The following is an 8,310-nucleotide window of genomic DNA, read 5'->3' as shown; positions in this document are numbered from 1 at the left end:
TGTAATTTGTTGAACCTGTCGATGGAGGTTAGGGATGATTTATCCTCCTACTTTCTTTCAGTGCATATCTTTGCACATGCAAGCATTAGTCCAAGAAGTTTATGATTTGGAGAAGATAGATAAGTCAACCTGGGCAGAGTGCCAAGCACAGGTTATATGGATTATGCTGAGAGCCAAGATTGAGGGAGAGCCTGGATAAGAGATGGTACCAGAGCAGGGTGACCCAAACTCAGGCTGGCAATTCAGGATTTTGGGACAGGTCATGACATGCAGGAACCTAAAAACCCATATTTGTTCTAGCTTTATTGTTGACAAGCTATGGATTTTTGAACTTGGACATCAGGTCCTTTCTAGGCCTAAGTTTTTCACTTTACAACATGGGAATAACAAAATCTGCTTTATGTTGACTGTGAAAAGGCAGTGAGACCCAGAAATAGAATTGTTTTTAGAATCAACAGCGCCTACTGATCAGAAAGTGCAGCATATTGGCTTGGACTTTTTGCCAAACCAGTTTCCCTAGTCATTTTTTAGATAGTATAATGTGAAATATAAAAGTAAAAAACTATGGGTAACACTATGTTGTATCACCATTCAAATTTAAGTCTCATAATGATAAGGGTAAATTATATAGCAGTAGCACAGATAGGGTTTGTTGGGGTCTGAGAGATAAAATTCATTGTACAGTATCTACTTTATTGTGGAAACAAAAACAAACTAACAAATTTCCAAAAGTTTTTATTTTTACTGCTTGCCAATTTCTTCAATTATCCTCACACTCGAAAACAGTGTCATAGAGATCAACAGCTTGAGCTAACTACAGGTCAGACGTATATTTGTTCAAATACAATAGGCTGCATCTTGATTTTTTAAACTATCAGAGAATGTGAGTTTTGCAGAGTCCACTGAGGAGGTAACAGTGTTGCATTCTACCATTTGCTCTGGTGGTTTGTAAGTTCTTTTTTTTTTTTTTTTTTTTTAAAGATTTTATTTATTTGAGAGAGAGAGAATGAGAGACAGAGAGCATGAGAGGGAGGAGGGTCAGAGGGAGAAGCAGACTCCCTGCTGAGCAGGGAGCCCGATGCGGGACTCGATCCCGGGACTCCAGGATCATGACCTGAGCTGAAGGCAGTCGCTTAACCAACTGAGCCACCCAGGTGCCCTGGTTTGTAAGTTCTTGCTGGTGCTGGTAAGAGGCTCTGAATTTTGAGACCTTTGTGGTTCTTTTTCCCAGCAACCATTTTTATTTCCCTCTCTTCAACCAAATTCCATTGAAAATCTAGCACATTTTCCAAGTAACTGCTTTGCTGGTAGTATAGCCGCTGTATTAAAGTGACCGTTTCAAGTTGGCTAACATGAGCACTGAATAAACACATATTGATATTATAGAACAAAATAATATATTAGCACATTGCTCATTTGTGCTCCAGTAGTCACCCTGATACTATTTGTCATGTGGGGAGTGACAAACACAATTACACCCAAGTGCTAATAGAGTGGAAGGGCAAAACTGCCTGACCTCGGCATCCCGGGTCGATTTAAATGTTTGATGTCTCATTGAATTAGTATCACAGTGTGAAAGACAAAGCTCAAACTAATGGAAATGAGCCTGGACATGCAATACTGCTGATTGGGCTGACATAATTAGAATAATATTCCACGCAGAGCTAATAACAAGCCAAAGAAATAAATAACCAAGAGATAACCTAATTGCTGCATGCTAAAACGTTCTTTTGAATATGCTAAGGTTAGCATTTTCTATTTACTTATAAAGCACACTGATGAGTTTAAAAGAAAAACGTAGTGAGCATAGTGGAAGGGCTGGACACCAAAATACACTGCCCCCTGGAGGGCCCAGCCCCTCCCTGACACCTGGTGACTGCCACCAGTAAACATTGTTTGCAGGCCTACTCCATGTCAAAGCACGTGTCTGGGAGAGGGAGATGGTGACAGTGTGAACCAGACATATACTTTGCCTCCAGGAGCTTATGGCCCCATGGGAGTGATGAGACGAGTATAAAAACAGAGTGGGAGGAGGTCAGTGTGAGAAGATGGATGGAGGAGGGTTAAGGAAATCCCGCTGTGGGAGACTTCACTTTCAGCAGATTTGCAGATTCTCTAGCCTGAAGACTCGAATAGAAAGTACAGTAATTTACTGGGGTTGTACTCTGGTTTCTTAACCTGATACCTGAGGAAGATTCCAATTCATCATAGATTCCAGTATCCCAAGGAGGAAAGGCAATATTGGGATTGGTGTGGTAAATCTTTGCTTATACTTGAGGAGTACTAATAAAAATCCCTTCCATTTGTGTTGATTTTTATAGTTTTCACAGTAGTTTCATCTACACTATTGCGCTCAGTTCCTACAAGTTCTAAGGCAAAGAGGCATGCTCTATTTACCTTATTCTAAGTGTCCAAAGGGAAATGATGAGGTGCAGGAAAACTCTCAAAAGTAGACTTCTCTGGCCTCATGGAAATGAGAGCTCACATTTATTTTGGTTCATTGTTGTATCCCCAGTGCTGTAGAATGCTGCCTGGTACATAAGAGGTGCTGAATAAATATTTGTTGAATGAATGCTTATGTACTTTACCTTGGTTATCTCATTTAAACCTCCCAGAAATCCGGAGGTGGAACTATCAACAGCTGCATTTGACACATGAGGAAATCAGAGCTCAGATAGGTCAAGTGACTTGCCCCAGGTCAAGCTAAAAATTGGTGTGGCCACTTCTGACCCAGAGCATGTGGTAGCTGTGAGTGTAGATTCTTCTGAGGAATTTGGTTATGAAAGGAAAGAGGGAAAACAGATTATAGGTTGAGCTGGAGACATGGCCTTGAGATGGGGATGCTATGAATAGATTTCTAAGTAGGGGGAAAGCAACTGTGGCGAAGAAACTGTTGAGTCTCATAGACTGTGAGAAGCAGAACTAGTGAATTTACTGCCTTTAACAAACAGGAAACCTGAGACTAAAAAACCAAGTGACCACACAACTAGCAAGTGGCAAAATAGGAATTAACGTTAGGAATCCTGAGGCTTGTTCACCATTTCAGCATTATTTGCATATCCTTGGCTTGTATACCATCAAGTTTCAAGTTATGTTTTCATAATATCTTCACACAAAGTAGTAGGCAGCATGGAATAATGAGAAGAAGACAAGTCTAAGGATTAAGAATTATGTGTGTCCTTGTCTCAGCTTTGCCACTGATTGGCTGTGTGACCTTAGGTAAATCTCTTCAGCTTTCTGGGCCAATCTCTTCCCATCTCTTCTAAAATCATAATGACCTATGGAATATTTTTGAATTATCGACTATTTCAAATGATCCCAATCCAGCTCCTTGTGATTATAAAGGTTATCAGGAGTGGTTTCTGTGAAATCTTCCAAGTTCCTTAGCAGGTTTCTCATACTTTTTTGGTCTGTGGTCCACCATAACTGAATCACCTAAACCGCTGTTTTTATAATTAAGATATCCCTTAAGACACCTTGCCAAAGGAAAGAGGTAAAATGGCATAGACTTTTGTGAGAACGTGATGGAATAATATATAGGTTTGTGAAATATTGGATGAAAATTGTTCATGCCCAATTATAGGTGTCACCCACTCACTGATTTTTGACTTTTTTTTTTTTCCACAAAGCCTTTGAGTATCTAGTGTGAGGCACGTGTGGTGTCACTTATCTGCACAGATGTTGTAAGAGGTCAGCCATCCTGTGACTTATTTTAATAACTGTGGCCCAAGGTGAGACACGATAGAGATGTTCTTTAAATTCCCTTGGTAAAATTTGCTTCATGTAAAAGAAGACGATGTGGAAGAGGAGGAGGAGGATGATAAAGATTTTTTTATAAGATTGACATGGGCTCTTAATATTTCGGTTCATTAAATCTTTTATTAAATAATGGAAACAGCTAAGCGGTTGAGTTCTAGTTGAGTTCTAGTGTAATGGAAGCAGTTGAGTTCTAGTGTAATGGAAGCAGTTGAGTTCTAGTGTAATGGAAGCAGTTGAGTTCTAGTGTAATGGAACTTGAAATGGTGAGCTCGTTTATGTTTGATTTCAAGATATAAGTGTATACTTATGAGGTCCATGTAGACTTAACTACAGTCTAGTCCTCGAAGGGAAAAGAACTTCAGGGATTCCATATCTACACAGGCATTTTTTTAATTAAAGCAATATCAAAATGTTCAAGATGGGGTGTTTTCTCGTGTGTTTATAATTATTGACATTGTGTTAGTTCAAACTTCATCATTTCTCACCTGGATTTTGCTGATAGCTTCCTAATCAGTTTCTCTTTCTTGTCTATGTAATTTCCAAGGGATATGCCTGAAAAGGCAGTCCATGTGTGCAGTTGCTTAGCTTCATATCGCTTAGAGGCTGCCATTGTTCTCAGGATCAGTCTAACTTTAGATGAGCAGCAGTGCCGGTGTGGAGGTCTGGACTAGGTTCAGCACCCTTCACTATTATCTCTTAATTCTTCCCCTCTGCATCCTTTGCTGTAACTTTATAAAACTGCCTGGAATTTCCTGAGTAAACTCTTCTCTCCTCCCCATCCCAGGTTTGTGTCTGTACTGTTCCCCTGTCAAGAAAGCTCTTCCTTTTCTTTCCTCCCTGACTTACTCCTCCTGGGTCCTTCAAGACTCAGCCCAAGAGTCACTTTCTCCAAGAAGATGCACCAGGTCTCAGCTCTTTCTGAGTTCCTCTCTAAAGGAACCAGAACTTTTGATTGGTTGTTATAGGTCTGTCTTTCCCATGAGATTCAAGGGCATGTGCAGACAGCAGGCTCTAGAGTTAGGTAACAGAAGGTCAGCTCCTCCATTTGCTAGATGTGTCCTCAGGTAAGTTCCTTAACCATTCTGTGCTGCAGTTTCCTCATCTGTGAAACAGGGATAATAATAGTACCTATTTCTTAGGGATATTGTGAGGATTGCACATACACATTTCAGATTTTATTTATTTATTTGAGAGAGAGAGAACACAAGCCAGGGGTGGGAGCAGCAGAGGCAGAGGGAGAAGCAGATTCCCCGCTGAGCAGGGAGCCCAATGCGGGGCTCAATCCCAGGACCCTGGGATCATGACCTGAGCCGAAGGCAGACGCTCAAGTGACTGAGCCACCCAGGCGTCCCACAATTCTTTTTTTTTTTTTTTAAGGTTTTATTTATTTATTTGACAGAGAGAACACAAGCAGGGGGAGTGGGAGAGGGAGAAGCAGGCTCCCCGCTGAGCAGGGAGCCCAATGTGAGGCTTGATCCCGACGTTTAACTGACTGCACCACCTGGGTGCCCCAACACATATACAGTTCTTGAAACAATGCCTGACAAATAATACATGCTATCTAAGTATTAGCTATTAATTAGTGGTAGTAGTGGTAGTAATAGATGTAAACTCATTTAGAACAGTGGCAGGCATGTAGTAACTATTAAATTAATTGTTAGTGATGATGATGATTAGCTTCACAAGGCAAGTTGACTTGGGAGCCTTGCAGTAAAGGGTAAGGCCTCAGAATATAGAGGTTTGGGGTGTCATTGAGATATGTCACTAGGAGGTTGAGTGGTGACTCCTACGCTGAAGGAGGCAATTATTCCCTGCATTCCTGGCTCAGATGCCTAGAATCTCAGTTCAGGATAGGTTACTGCAGCTTTGCTATTGCCCTGGAGATACTTCTTGGCAAGCAGCATAGTTCGAGATATGCATAAGATGGCAGCAACAAATGTGGTTCATGGCTGACTCATTGACCTTGGCAGTGACTGAGAAAGTCAATATTTAAAAAGCAATTTTTCCCCCTCTGGTAAGAAGTGATACTGGTGTTGGAAGGTGGGGAGGGGAGCAACATATACTGAATGAAACCTGCTCTTTGTGATATGGCAGATCTTCTCAGTGTAAAATCGCTCAATGAATTAAACCCGAGGACTGCCTATTTCCCATGTTGTTCTGGGGTTCACTGAACAGTTCTGGAACCTGGGATGTCTAAATACATGACCTTCAAAATAGGAAAGGCTTGCCTGGAGTTCCTTTGCCTCTTTACAGATGAAGTTGTTTTTGTTTTTGTTTTCTTGCCATAGCTTTCATGATCTCTCGTTAAAAGGATGATGATAAATGTCACTTTTGTGTGTGTAGGTATGTGCACATTCCTTGGAAGGAGAGGTAGGCCTACATAGGAAAGTACATTATTTCATTTCATTGAGGGTTAAAGGCTTTAGTTCGGTTTTTTACCAGTTGATTCTGAGATAGAGCAATGCTGACCCAGCAATGGCCACATGTGTTAGCAAAGGTATTTCTTTGCATTTGGTTTGCTGATCAGTTACCTAAAGAGGTGTATTCAAAAGAAGGAGCAGAAAGCCAAGTGTGGGAAATGCAACAGCCAGTTGCCACTCACAGTAGAATCCAACCAGTAATGAAAAGCAGTACTACTTACTGTACTTAGCTCTTCAACCAGATCGGTCATATACTTAATGTACTTGTGGGGTCAGCCATTTTTGGTAGCCAAAGCTAAAGGAGGACACCCACTCATTTGCAAGTTAAGCCTCTGAGTGGCCTGAAGAATTCTTCCCAAAATCCCAAAGAGATTTTCAGAACTCAAAGCATGCCCACACATTTCGAAATAAACCAAATACTGAAACAGCTCTCTTAATTCATTCTGGCTAAGATTATCAGACCAAACAAAACAGTGAATTTATTAGACTTCTTGTGTGACATGTGTGTTTAGAAACTTATTGTGGAGGCTGGAAATATATCTGGGAAGGTATCATTTGATCTTTGAGTCACTGAGGTATTGAAAAGATGCTGAACCAATAGCAGGGAACGGGTGGCAAAAAAGGATGAGAAAATAATTAATTCTAATATTCTGACCTACCATTCATCCATACAGGACTTCCAGTAGCCACAAAGGAAGCTGTGCCTCTGTTTTATTCGGTATGAGAATTATAATTTTAGTGCTTTCTGCTTTTGCTATACAATCCATTATTTTTATTGTTCAACTGCTTTTATGGAGAGCTTCTTGTGTGCAGAGCACTACCTACTGTGTGTAAGAGAAGACAGTATGCCCAGCATATGTGCAGTGCATAAGGTGACCCCTTATTGTGTAGCCCAACATTTCACTTTTTCATATTGTTTCTTAATTGGAACAGACTTGGGAGGGGTAACAGAACCCTTACTTATTACATTTTACTCTAATTGTGAAATTATAGAAGAAATATAAAAAGGTTAATGTGGAAGCATGAGAAATTTGAAATCTCTTGGTAAACTAATTTCCATTGACTGTTCTTAAGAAGGAATGGGTAGGCTACCAACTTTTAATTTGAGGCTAAGGGATATATTTTGGGAATGGGCCATCTGAAATAGCATCATCACCACAAATTAAACAAAGCTATTTTATATATCCAAGCTTGGTTTACCATCTTCCTCAGAATTTTCTGGCTGACAGAGATCAGAGCTGATAAGTCATGTTAAATAAGTCATGTTAAACTAGTATCAACTGATGCTGAAAATATGAGCCATCTATAATTGTCTTCTTCATATGATGGAGATTTCTTGAATGATCAGGAGATGGGATTCTTATTGTTTTGATACCAAAATATATTACTGAGTCACAAAGAATAGTGAGATTGCAGCAAAAGACACTAGGAAATTCTGTTCAGGATCAGGCACATCAGAATTTTCTAGGGCTTGAATCTGTCATTACGGACATTGATTCTGATAAATTTGGAAATTTTGTAGGCTAGAGATTTCTACTGTTAGAATGCAGCATACACCAGCTTTTACATTATGGAATGGAAATTCTCCTATTGGCCATATTGCATAGAGGGCATGAATAAAATAATATGAGTAACCACCCCAGTGTTGTTGCCATTTATGTTTTACATGAAACATGAAACTAAAACACATCCCCATTGTGTGCTGGCTTCTCTGCCTAGAGCTGACACTCAGCTCTTAATAACAGTGCTTTACATTGTTGGACACTTATTATGTGTCAGTCACTGTTATGAATTTTACAAGTATTACCTCATTGAATCTTCTTAATAGACTTAAGTGGCAGTTACCATTATCATCTTCATTTTGCTGAGGAGAACCCTAAGACTCACAAGGTCAGCCAGACAGTAAGTGGCAGAGCTGATTTTAAACCCAGGTCCATCTGAGTTCCAAGTGACTGTTCTTAGTTTGAACACAGAACACATAATGTCAGGAGTCCTATGCAAGTCCCAAGATGTACTACCATTCCCATGGAATTCCATGGTTAATCTGAGTATACATGTTATTGGCCAGTGGCCCTTCTTGCAGGTCAGCTGTTTACTCTCAAAGCCTGGAAAGTGTATATGTTGGGATCTG

Source organism: Neomonachus schauinslandi, chromosome 9, assembly GCF_002201575.2.
Source record: "Neomonachus schauinslandi chromosome 9, ASM220157v2, whole genome shotgun sequence".
Classification (NCBI taxonomy): Eukaryota; Metazoa; Chordata; class Mammalia; order Carnivora; family Phocidae; genus Neomonachus; species Neomonachus schauinslandi.
Note: the sequence above shows the minus strand (reverse complement) of the source record.